This window comes from Gnatocerus cornutus, unplaced genomic scaffold, assembly GCF_029298725.1.
Source record: "Gnatocerus cornutus isolate USDA-ARS CGAHR unplaced genomic scaffold, icGnaCorn1.1 ctg00000026.1, whole genome shotgun sequence".
Classification (NCBI taxonomy): domain Eukaryota; kingdom Metazoa; phylum Arthropoda; class Insecta; order Coleoptera; family Tenebrionidae; genus Gnatocerus; species Gnatocerus cornutus.
This window is the reverse complement of record NW_028275377.1, coordinates 2157896-2171124: the sequence shown is the minus strand read 5'-3', so window position 1 is coordinate 2171124 and position 13229 is coordinate 2157896.

Below are 13229 nucleotides of genomic sequence, written 5' to 3'. Positions count from 1 at the left end.
AATTCTGCTGTTTTCTTGCAATTCAGCCGTTGAATCTTGGTAAAAAGTCATGATTTTGTAGATTTCGTGCTCTTCTTTGCGAATTCAAGCCAGAAAACAACGAAAATCGGCGAGAAATCGTCGTTTTGCATCAAAATATGCGGTTTTCTGTAAGAATTTTGATGATTTCGTGCAGAATTCTGCTGTTTTCTTGCAATTCAGCCGTTGAATCTTGGTAAAAAGTCATGATTTTGTAGATTTCGTGCTCTTCTTTGCGAATTCAAGCCAGAAAACAACGAAAATCGGCGAGAAATCGTCGTTTTGCATCGAAAAATGCGGTTTTCTGTAAGAATTTTGATGATTTCGTGCAGAATTCTGCTGTTTTCTTGCAATTCAGCCGTTGAATCTTGGTAAAAAGTCAAGATTTTGTAGATTTCGTGCTGTTCTTTGCGAATTCAAGCCAGAAAACAACGAAAATCGGCGAGAAATCGTCGTTTTGCATCGAAATATGCGGTTTTCTGTAAGAATTTTGATGATTTCGTGCAGAATTCTGCTGTTTTCTTGCAATTCAGCCGTTGAATCTTGGTAAAAAGTGATGATTTTGTAGATTTCGTGCTCTTCTTTGCGAATTCAAGCCAGAAAACAACGAAAATCGGCGAGAAATCGTCGTTTTGCATCGAAATATGCGGTTTTCTCTAAGAATTTTGACGATTTCGTGCAAAATTCTGCTGTTTTCTTGCAATTCAGCCGTTGAATCTTGGTAAAAAGTCATGATTTTGTAGATTTCGTGCTCTTCTTTGCGAATTCAAGCCAGAAAACAACGAAAATCGGCGAGAAATCGTCGTTTTGCATCGAAATATGCGATTTTCTGTAAGAATTTTGATGATTTCGTGCAGAATTCTGCTGTTTTCTTGCAATTCAGCCGTTGAATCTTGGTAATAAGTCATGATTTTGTAGATTTCGTGCTCTTCTTTGCGAATTCAAGCCAGAAAACAACGAAAATCGGCGAGAAATAATCGTTTTGCATCGAAATATGCGGTTTTCTGTAAGAATTTTGATAATTTCGTGCAGAATTCTGCTGTTTTCTTGCAATTCAGCCGTTGAATCTCGGTAAAAAGTCATGATTTTGTAGATTTCGTGCTCTTCTTTGCGAATTTAAGCCAGAAAACCACGAAAATCGGCGAGAAATCGTCGTTTTGCATCGAAATATGCGGTTTTCTCTAAGAATTTTGATGATTTCGTGCAGAATTCTGCTGTTTTCTTGCAATTCAGCCGTTGAATCTTGGTAAAAAGTGATGATTTTGTAGATTTCGTGCTCTTCTTTGCGAATTCAAGCCAGAAAACAACGAAAATCGGCGAGAAATCGTCGTTTTGCATCGAAATATGCGGTTTTCTCTAAGAATTTTGACGATTTCGTGCAGAATTCTGCTGTTTTCTTGCAATTCAGCAGTTGAATCTTGGTAAAAAGTCATGATTTTGTAGATTTCGTGCTCATCTTTGCGAATTCAAGCCAGAAAACAACGAAAATCGGCGAGAAATCGTCGTTTTGCATCGAAAAATGCGGTTTTCTGTAAGAATTTTGATGATTTCGTGCAGAATTCTGCTGTTTTCTTGCAATTCAGCCGTTGAATCTTGGTAAAAAGTCATGATTTAGATTTCGTGCTCTTCTTTGCGAATTTAAGCCAGAAAACCACGAAAATCGGCGAGAAATCGTCGTTTTGCATCGAAATATGCGGTTTTCTGTAAGAATTTTGATGATTTCGTGCAGAATTCTGCGGTTTTCTTGCAATTCAGCCGTAGAATCTTGGTAAAAAGTGATGATTTTGTAGATTTCGTGCTCTTCTTTGCGAATTCAAGCCAGAAAACAACGAAAATCGGCGATAAATCGTTGTTTTGCATCGAAATATGCGGTTTTCTGTAAGAATTTTGATGATTTCGTGCAGAATTTTGCTGTTTTCTTGCAATTCAGCCGTTGAATCTTGGTAAAAAGTCATGATTTTGTAGATTTCGTGCTCTTCTTTGCGAATTCAAGCCAGAAAACAACGAAAATCGGCGAGAAATCGTCGTTTTGCATCGAAATATGCGGTTTTCTCTAAGAATTTTGACGATTTCGTGCAGAATTCTGCTGTTTTCTTGCAATTCAGCCGTTGAATCTTGGTAAAAAGTCATGATTTTGTAGATTTCGTGCTCTTCTTTGCGAATTCATGCCAGAAAACAACGAAAATCGGCGAGAAATCGTCGTTTTGCATCGAAATATGCGGTTTTCTGTAAGAATTTTGATGATTTCGTGCAGAATTCTGCTGTTTTCTTGCAATTCAGCAGTTGAATCTTGGTAAAAAGTCATGATTTTGTAGATTTCGTGCTCTTCTTCGCGAATTCATGCCAGAAAACAACGAAAATCGGCGAGAAATCGTCGTTTTGCATCGAAATATGCGGTTTTCTGTAAAAATTTTGATGATTTCGTGCAGAATTCTGCTGTTTTCTTGCAATTCAGCCGTTGAATCTTGGTAAAAAGTCATGATTTTGTAGATTTCGTGCTCTTCTTTGCGAATTCAAGCCAGAAAACAACGAAAATCGGCGACAAATCGTCGTTTTGCATCGAAATATGCGGTTTTCTCTAAGAATCTTGATGATTTCGTGCAGAATTCTGCTGTTTTCTTGCAATTCAGCCGTTGAATCTTGGTAAAAAGTGATGATTTTGTAGATTTCGTGCTCTTCTTTGCGAATTCAATCCAGAAAACAACGAAAATCGGCGAGAAATTGTCGTTTTGCATCGATATATGCGGTTTTCTCTAAGAATTTTGACGATTTCGTGCAGAATTCCGCTGTTTTCTTGCAATTCAGCCGTTGATCTTGGTAAAAAGTCATGATTTTGTAGATTTCGTGCTCTTCTTTGCGAATTCAAGATAGAAAACAACGAAAATCAGCGAGAAATCGTCGATTTGCATCGAAATATGCGGTTTTCTCTAAGAATTTTGATGATTTCGTGCAGAATTCTGCTGTTTTCTTGCAATTCAGCCGTTGAATCTTGGTAAAAAGTGATGATTTTGTAGATTTCGTGCTCTTCTTTGCAAAGTCATGCCAGAAAACAACGAAAATCGGCGAGAAATCGTCGTTTTGCATCGAAATATGCGGTTTTTTGTAAGAATTTTGATGATTTCGTGCAGAATTCTGCTGTTTTCTTGCAATTCAGCCGTTGAATCTTGGTAAAAAGTCTTGATTTTGTAAATTTCGTGCTCTTCTTTGCGAATTCAAGCCAGAAAACAACGACAATCGGCGAGAAATCGTCGTTTTGCATCGAAATATGCGGTTTTCTGTAAGAATTTTGATGATTTCGTGCAGAATTCTGCTGTTTTCTTGCAATTCAGCCGTTGAATCTATGTAAAAAGTTATAATTTTGTAGATTTCGTGCTCTTCTTGGCGAATTCAAGATAGAAAACAACGAAAATCGGCGAGAAATCGTTGTTTTGCATCGAAATATGCAGTTTTCTCTAAGAATTTTGATGATTTCGTGCAGAATTCTGCTGTTTTCTTGCAATTCAGACGTAGAATCTTGGTAAAAAGTGATGATTTTGTAGATTTCGTGCTCTTCTTTGCGAATTCAAGCCCGAAAACAACGAAAATCGGCGAGAAATCGTTGTTTTGCATCGAAATATGCGAATTTCTGTAAGAATTTTGATAATTTCGTGCAGAATTCTGCTGTTTTCTTGCAATTCAGCCGTTGAATCTTGGTAAAAAGTCATGATTTTGTAGATTTCGTGCTCTTCTTTGCGAATTCAAGCCAGAAAACAACGAAAATCGGCGAGAAATCGTCGTTTTGCATCGAAATATGCGGTTTTCTGTAAGAATTTTGATGATTTCGTGCAGAATTCTGCTGTTTTCTTGCAATTCAGTTGTTGAATCTTGGTAAAAAGTCATGATTTTGTAGATTTCGTGCTCTTCTTTGCGAATTCAAGCCAGAAAACAACGAAAATCGGCGAGAAATAATCATTTTGCATCGAAAAATGCGGTTTTCTCTACAAATTTTGATGATTTCGTGCAGAATTCTGCTGTTTTCTTGCAATTCAGCCGTAGAATCTTGGTAAAAAGTGATGATTTTGTAGATTTCGTGCTCTTCTTTGCGAATTCAAGCCAGAAAACAACGAAAATCGGCGAGAAATTGTCGTTTTGCATCGATATATGCGGTTTTCTCTAAGAATTTTGACGATTTCGTGCAGAATTCCGCTGTTTTCTTGCAATTCAGCCGTTGATCTTGGTAAAAAGTCATGATTTTGTAGATTTCGTGCTCTTCTTTGCGAATTCAAGATAGAAAACAACGAAAATCAGCGAGAAATCGTCGATTTGCATCGAAATATGCGGTTTTCTCTAAGAATTTTGATGATTTCGTGCAGAATTCTGCTGTTTTCTTGCAATTCAGCCGTTGAATCTTGGTAAAAAGTGATGATTTTGTAGATTTCGTGCTCTTCTTTGCAAAGTCATGCCAGAAAACAACGAAAATCGGCGAGAAATCGTCGTTTTGCATCGAAATATGCGGTTTTTTGTAAGAATTTTGATGATTTCGTGCAGAATTCTGCTGTTTTCTTGCAATTCAGCCGTTGAATCTTGGTAAAAAGTCTTGATTTTGTAAATTTCGTGCTCTTCTTTGCGAATTCAAGCCAGAAAACAACGACAATCGGCGAGAAATCGTCGTTTTGCATCGAAATATGCGGTTTTCTGTAAGAATTTTGATGATTTCGTGCAGAATTCTGCTGTTTTCTTGCAATTCAGCCGTTGAATCTATGTAAAAAGTTATAATTTTGTAGATTTCGTGCTCTTCTTGGCGAATTCAAGATAGAAAACAACGAAAATCGGCGAGAAATCGTTGTTTTGCATCGAAATATGCAGTTTTCTCTAAGAATTTTGATGATTTCGTGCAGAATTCTGCTGTTTTCTTGCAATTCAGACGTAGAATCTTGGTAAAAAGTGATGATTTTGTAGATTTCGTGCTCTTCTTTGCGAATTCAAGCCCGAAAACAACGAAAATCGGCGAGAAATCGTTGTTTTGCATCGAAATATGCGAATTTCTGTAAGAATTTTGATAATTTCGTGCAGAATTCTGCTGTTTTCTTGCAATTCAGCCGTTGAATCTTGGTAAAAAGTCATGATTTTGTAGATTTCGTGCTCTTCTTTGCGAATTCAAGCCAGAAAACAACGAAAATCGGCGAGAAATCGTCGTTTTGCATCGAAATATGCGGTTTTCTGTAAGAATTTTGATGATTTCGTGCAGAATTCTGCTGTTTTCTTGCAATTCAGTTGTTGAATCTTGGTAAAAAGTCATGATTTTGTAGATTTCGTGCTCTTCTTTGCGAATTCAAGCCAGAAAACAACGAAAATCGGCGAGAAATAATCATTTTGCATCGAAAAATGCGGTTTTCTCTACAAATTTTGATGATTTCGTGCAGAATTCTGCTGTTTTCTTGCAATTCAGCCGTAGAATCTTGGTAAAAAGTGATGATTTTGTAGATTTCGTGCTCTTCTTTGCGAATTCAAGCCAGAAAACAACGAAAATCGGCGATAAATCGTTGTTTTGCATCGAAATATGCGGTTTTCTGTAAGAATTTTGATGATTTCGTGCAGAATTTTGCTGTTTTCTTGCAATTCAGCCGTTGAATCTTGGTAAAAAGTCATGATTTTGTAGATTTCGTGCTCTTCTTTGCGAATTCAAGCCAGAAAACAACGAAAATCGGCGAGAAATCGTCGTTTTGCATCGAAATATGCGGTTTTCTCTAAGAATTTTGACGATTTCGTGCAGAATTCTGCTGTTTTCTTGCAATTCAGCCGTTGAATCTCGGTAAAAAGTCATGATTTTGTAGATTTCGTGCTCTTCTTTGCGAATTCATGCCAGAAAACAACGAAAATCGGCGAGAAATCGTCGTTTTGCATCGAAATATGCGGTTTTCTGTAAGAATTTTGATGATTTCGTGCAGAATTCTGCTGTTTTCTTGCAATTCAGCAGTTGAATCTTGGTAAAAAGTCATGATTTTGTAGATTTCGTGCTCTTCTTTGCGAATTCAAGCCAAAAAACAACGAAAATCGGCGAGAAATCGTCGTTTTGCATCGAAATATGCGGTTTTCTGTAAGAATTTTGATGATTTCGTGCAGAATTCTGCTGTTTTCTTGCAATTCAGCTGTTGAATCTTGGTAAAAAGTCATGATTTTGTAAATTTCGTGCTCTTCTTCGCGAATTCATGCCAGAAAACAACGAAAATCGGCTAGAAATCGTCGTTTTGCATCGAAATATGCGGTTTTCTGTAAAAATTTTGATGATTTCGTGCAGAATTCTGCTGTTTTCTTGCAATTCAGCCGTTGAATCTTGGTAAAAAGTCATGATTTTGTAGATTTCGTGCTCTTCTTTGCGAATTCAAGCCAGAAAACAACGAAAATCGGCGACAAATCGTCGTTTTGCATCGAAATATGCGGTTTTCTCTAAGAATCTTGATGATTTCGTGCAGAATTCTGCTGTTTTCTTGCAATTCAGCCGTTGAATCTTGGTAAAAAGTGATGATTTTGTAGATTTCGTGCTCTTCTTTGCGAATTCAATCCAGAAAACAACGAAAATCGGCGAGAAATTGTCGTTTTGCATCGAAATATGCGGTGTTCTCTAAGAATTTTGACGATTTCGTGCAGAATTCCGCTGTTTTCTTGCAATTCAGCCGTTGAATCTTGGTAAAAAGTCATGATTTTGTAGATTTCGTGCTCTTCTTTGCGAATTCAAGACAGAAAACAACGAAAATCAGCGAGAAATCGTCGATTTGCATCGAAATATGCGGTTTTCTCTAAGAATTTTGATGATTTCGTGCAGAATTCTGCTGTTTTCTTGCAATTCAGCCGTTGAATCTTGGTAAAAAGTGATGATTTTGTAGATTTCGTGCTCTTCTTTGCAAAGTCATGCCAGAAAACAACGAAAATCGGCGAGAAATCGTCGTTTTGCATCGAAATATGCGGTTTTCTGTAAGAATTTTGATGATTTCGTGCAGAATTCTGCTGTTTTCTTGCAATTCAGCCGTTGAATCTTGGTAAAAAGTCTTGATTTTGTAGATTTCGTGCTCTTCTTTGCGAATTCAAGCCAGAAAACAACGAAAATCGGCGAGAAATCGTCGTTTTGCATCGAAATATGCGGTTTTCTCTAAGAATTTTGACGATTTCGTGCAGAATTCTGCTGTTTTCTTGCAATTCAGCCGTTGAATCTTGGTAAAAAGTCATGATTTTGTAGATTTCGTGCTCTTCTTTGCGAATTCATGCCAGAAAACAACGAAAATCGGCGAGAAATCGTCGTTTTGCATCGAAATATGCGGTTTTCTGTAAGAATTTTGATGATTTCGTGCAGAATTCTGCTGTTTTCTTGCAATTCAGCAGTTGAATCTTGGTAAAAAGTCATGATTTTGTAGATTTCGTGCTCTTCTTTGCGAATTCAAGCCAAAAAACAACGAAAATCGGCGAGAAATCGTCGTTTTGCATCGAAATATGCGGTTTTCTGTAAGAATTTTGATGATTTCGTGCAGAATTCTGCTGTTTTCTTGCAATTCAGCTGTTGAATCTTGGTAAAAAGTCATGATTTTGTAAATTTCGTGCTCTTCTTCGCGAATTCATGCCAGAAAACAACGAAAATCGGCTAGAAATCGTCGTTTTGCATCGAAATATGCGGTTTTCTGTAAAAATTTTGATGATTTCGTGCAGAATTCTGCTGTTTTCTTGCAATTCAGCCGTTGAATCTTGGTAAAAAGTCATGATTTTGTAGATTTCGTGCTCTTCTTTGCGAATTCAAGCCAGAAAACAACGAAAATCGGCGACAAATCGTCGTTTTGCATCGAAATATGCGGTTTTCTCTAAGAATCTTGATGATTTCGTGCAGAATTCTGCTGTTTTCTTGCAATTCAGCCGTTGAATCTTGGTAAAAAGTGATGATTTTGTAGATTTCGTGCTCTTCTTTGCGAATTCAATCCAGAAAACAACGAAAATCGGCGAGAAATTGTCGTTTTGCATCGAAATATGCGGTTTTCTCTAAGAATTTTGACGATTTCGTGCAGAATTCCGCTGTTTTCTTGCAATTCAGCCGTTGAATCTTGGTAAAAAGTCATGATTTTGTAGATTTCGTGCTCTTCTTTGCGAATTCAAGATAGAAAACAACGAAAATCAGCGAGAAATCGTCGATTTGCATCGAAATATGCGGTTTTCTCTAAGAATTTTGATGATTTCGTGCAGAATTCTGCTGTTTTCTTGCAATTCAGCCGTTGAATCTTGGTAAAAAGTGATGATTTTGTAGATTTCGTGCTCTTCTTTGCAAAATCATGCCAGAAAACAACGAAAATCGGCGAGAAATCGTCGTTTTGCATCGAAATATGCGGTTTTCTGTAAGAATTTTGATGATTTCGTGCAGAATTCTGCTGTTTTCTTGCAATTCAGCCGTTGAATCTTGGTAAAAAGTCTTGATTTTGTAGATTTCGTGCTCTTCTTTGCGAATTCAAGCCAGAAAACAACGAAAATCGGCGAGAAATCGTCGTTTTGCATCGAAATATGCGGTTTTCTGTAAGAATTTTGATGATTTCGTGCAGAATTCTGCTGTTTTCTTGCAATTCAGCCGTTGAATCTATGTAAAAAGTTATAATTTTGTAGATTTCGTGCTCTTCTTGGCGAATTCAAGATAGAAAACAACGAAAATCGGCGAGAAATCGTTGTTTTGCATCGAAATATGCGGTTTTCTGTAAGAATTTTGATGATTTCGTGCCGAATTTTGCTGTTTTCTTGCAATTCAGCCGTTCAATCTAGGTAAAAAGTCATGATTTTGTAGATTTCGTGCTCTTCTTGGCGAATTCAAGATAGAAAACAACGAAAATCGGCGAGAAATCGTTGTTTTGCATCGAAATATGCAGTTTTCTCTAAGAATTTTGATGATTTCGTGCAGAATTCTGCTGTTTTCTTGCAATTCAGACGTAGAATCTTGGTAAAAAGTGATGATTTTGTAGATTTCGTGCTCTTCTTTGCGAATTCAAGCCCGAAAACAACGAAAATCGGCGAGAAATCGTTGTTTTGCATCGAAATATGCGAATTTCTGTAAGAATTTTGATAATTTCGTGCAGAATTCTGCTGTTTTCTTGCAATTCAGCCGTTGAATCTTGGTAAAAAGTCATGATTTTGTAGATTTCGTGCTCTTCTTTGCGAATTCAAGCCAGAAAACAACGAAAATCGGCGAGAAATCGTCGTTTTGCATCGAAATATGCGGTTTTCTGTAACAATTTTGATGATTTCGTGCAGAATTCTGCTGTTTTCTTGCAATTCAGCGGTTGAATCTTGGTAATAAGTCATGATTTTGTAGATTTCGTGCTCTTCTTTGCGAATTCAAGCCAGAAAACAACGAAAATCGGCGAGAAATAATCGTTTTGCATCGAAATATGCGGTTTTCTGTAAGAATTTTGATGATTTCGTGCAGAATTCTGCTGTTTTCTTGCAATTCAGGCGTTGAATCTTGGTAAAAAGTGATGATTTTGTAGATTTCGTGCTCTTCTTTGCGAATTCAAGCCAGAAAACAACGAAAATCGGCGAGAAATCGTCGTTTTGGATCGAAATATGCGGTTTTCTCTAAGAATTTTGATGATTTCGTGCAGAATTCTGCTGTTTTCATGCAATTCAGCCGTTGAATCTTTGTAAAAAGTGATGATTTTGTAGATTTCGTGCTCTTCTTTGCGAATTCAAGCCAGAAAACAACGAAAATCGGCGAAAAATCGTCGTTTTGCATCGAAATATGCGGTTTTCTCTAAGAATTTTGAAGATTTCGTGCAGAATTCTGCTGTTTTCTTGCAATTCAGCCGTTGAATCTTGGTAAAAAGTCATGATTTTGTAGATTTTGTGCTCTTCTTTGCGAATTCAAGCCAGAAAACAACGTAAATCGGCGAGAAATCGTCGTTTTGCATCGAAATATGCGGTTTTCTCTAAGAATTTTGACGATTTTGTGCAGAATTCTGCTGTTTTCTTGCACTTCAGTTGTTGAATCTTGGTAAAAAGTCATGATTTTGTAGATTTCGTGCTCTTCTTTGCGAATTCAAGATAGAAAACAACGAAAATCAGCGAAAAATCGTCGTTTTGCATCGAAATATGCGGTTTTCTGTAAGAATTTTGATGATTTCGTGCAAAATTCTGCTGTTTTCTTGCAATTCAGCCGTTGAATCTTGGTAAAAAGTCATGATTTTGTAGATTTCGTGCACTTCTTTGCGAATTCATGCCAGAAAACAACGAAAATCGGCGAGAAATCGTCGTTTTGCATCGAAATATGCGGTTTTCTGTAAGAATTTTGATGATTTCGTGCAAAATTCTGCTGTTTTCTTGCAATGAAATCGTCGTTTTGCATCGAAATATGCGGTTTTCTGTAAGAATTTTGATGATTTCGTGCAGAATTCTGCTGTTTTTTTGCAATTCAGCCGTTGAATCTAGGTAAAAAGTCATGATTTTGTAGATTTCGTGCTCTTCTTGGCGAATTCAAGATAGAAAACAACGAAAATCGGCGAGAAATCGTTGTTTTGCATCGAAATATGCTGTTTTCTCTAAGAATTTTGATGATTTCGTGCAGAATTCTGCGGTTTTCTTGCAATTCAGCCGTTGAATCTTGGTAAAAAATCATGATTTTGTAGATTTTGTGCTCTTCTTTGCGAATTCAAGCCAGAAAACAACGAAAATCGGCGAGAAATCGTCGTTTTGCATCGAAATATGCGGTTTTCTCTATGAATTTTGATGATTTCGTGCAGAATTCTGCTGTTTTCTTGCAATTCAGCCGTTGAATCTTGGTAAAAAGTCATGATTTTGTAGATTTCGTGCTCTTCTTTGCGAATTCAAGCCAGAAAACAACGAAAATCGGCGAGAAATCGTCGTTTTGCATCGAAATATGCGGTTTTCTGTAAGAATTTTGATGATTTCGTGCAGAATTCTGCTGTTTTTTTGCAATTCAGCCGTTGAATCTTGGTAAAAAGTCATGATTTTGTAGATTTCGTGCTTTTCTTTGCGAATTCAAGCCAGAAAACAACGAAAATCGGCGAGAAATAATTGTTTTGCATCGAAATATGCGGTTTTCTGTAAGAATTTTGATGATTTCGTGCAGAATTCTGCTGTTTTCTTGCAATTCAGCCGTTGAATCTTGGTAAAAAGTCATGATTTTGTAGATTTCGTGCTCTTCTTTGCGAATTCAAGCCAGAAAACAACGAAAATCGGCGAGAAATAATCGTTTTGCATCGAAATATGCGGTTTTCTGTAAGAATTTTGATGATTTCGTGCAGAATTCTGCTGTTTTCTTGCAATTCAGCCGTTGAATCTTGGTAAAAAGTCATGATTTTGTAGATTTCGTGCTTTTCTTTGCGAATTCAAGCCAGAAAAAAACGAAAATCGGCGAGAAATCGTCGTTTTGCATCGAAATATGCGATTTTCTGTAAGAATTTTGATGATTTCGTGCAGAATTCTGCTGTTTTCTTGCAATTCAGCCGTTGAATCTTGGTAATAAGTCATGATTTTGTAGATTTCGTGCTCTTCTTTGCGAATTCAAGCCAGAAAACAACGAAAATCGGCGAGAAATAATCGTTTTGCATCGAAATATGCGGTTTTCTGTAAGAATTTTGATGATTTCGTGCAGAATTCTGCTGTTTTCTTGCAATTCAGCCGTTGAATCTTGGTAAAAAGTCATGATTTTGTAGATTTCGTGCTCTTCTCTGCGAATTCAAGCCAGAAAACAATGAAAATCGGCGAGAAATCGTCGTTTTGCATCGAAATATGCGATTTTCTGTAAGAATTTTGATGATTTCGTGCAGAATTCTGCTGTTTTCTTGCAATTCAGCGGTTGAATCTTGGTAATAAGTCATGATTTTGTAGATTTCGTGCTCTTCTTTGCGAATTCAAGCCAGAAATCAACGAAAATCGGCGAGAAATAATCGTTTTGCATCGAAATATGCGGTTTTCTGTAAGAATTTTGATGATTTCGTGCAGAATTCTGCTGTTTTCTTGCAATTCAGCCGTTGAATCTTGGTAAAAAGTGATGATTTTGTAGATTTCGTGCTCTTCTTTGCGAATTCAAGCCAGAAAACAACGAAAATCGGCGAGAAATCGTCGTTTTGGATCGAAATATGCGGTTTTCTCTAAGAATTTTGATGATTTCGTGCAGAATTCTGCTGTTTTCATGCAATTCAGCCGTTGAATCTTTGTAAAAAGTGATGATTTTGTAGATTTCGTGCTCTTCTTTGCGAATTCAAGCCAGAAAACAACGAAAATCGGCGAAAAATCGTCGTTTTGCATCGAAATATGCGGTTTTCTCTAAGAATTTTGATGATTTCGTGCAGAATTCTGCTGTTTTCTTGCAATTCAGCCGTTGAATCTTGGTAAAAAGTCATGATTTTGTAGATTTTGTGCTCTTCTTTGCGAATTCAAGCCAGAAAACAACGTAAATCGGCGAGAAATCGTCGTTTTGCATCGAAATATGCGGTTTTCTCTAAGAATTTTGACGATTTTGTGCAGAATTCTGCTGTTTTCTTGCACTTCAGTTGTTGAATCTTGGTATAAAGTCATGATTTTGTAGATTTCGTGCTCTTCTTTGCGAATTCAAGATAGAAAACAACGAAAATCAGCGAAAAATCGTCGTTTTGCATCGAAATATGCGGTTTTCTGTAAGAATTTTGATGATTTCGTGCAAAATTCTGCTGTTTTCTTGCAATTCAGCCGTTGAATCTTGGTAAAAAGTCATGATTTTGTAGATTTCGTGCACTTCTTTGCGAATTCATGCCAGAAAACAACGAAAATCGGCGAGAAATCGTCGTTTTGCATCGAAATATGCGGTTTTCTGTAAGAATTTTGATGATTTCGTGCAAAATTCTGCTGTTTTCTTGCAATGAAATCGTCGTTTTGCATCGAAATATGCGGTTTTCTGTAAGAATTTTGATGATTTCGTGCAGAATTCTGCTGTTTTTTTGCAATTCAGCCGTTGAATCTAGGTAAAAAGTCATGATTTTGTAGATTTCGTGCTCTTCTTGGCGAATTCAAGATAGAAAACAACGAAAATCGGCGAGAAATCGTTGTTTTGCATCGAAATATGCTGTTTTCTCTAAGAATTTTGATGATTTCGTGCAGAATTCTGCGGTTTTCTTGCAATTCAGCCGTTGAATCTTGGTAAAAAATCATGATTTTGTAGATTTTGTGCTCTTCTTTGCGAATTCAAGCCAGAAAACAACGAAAATCGGCGAGAA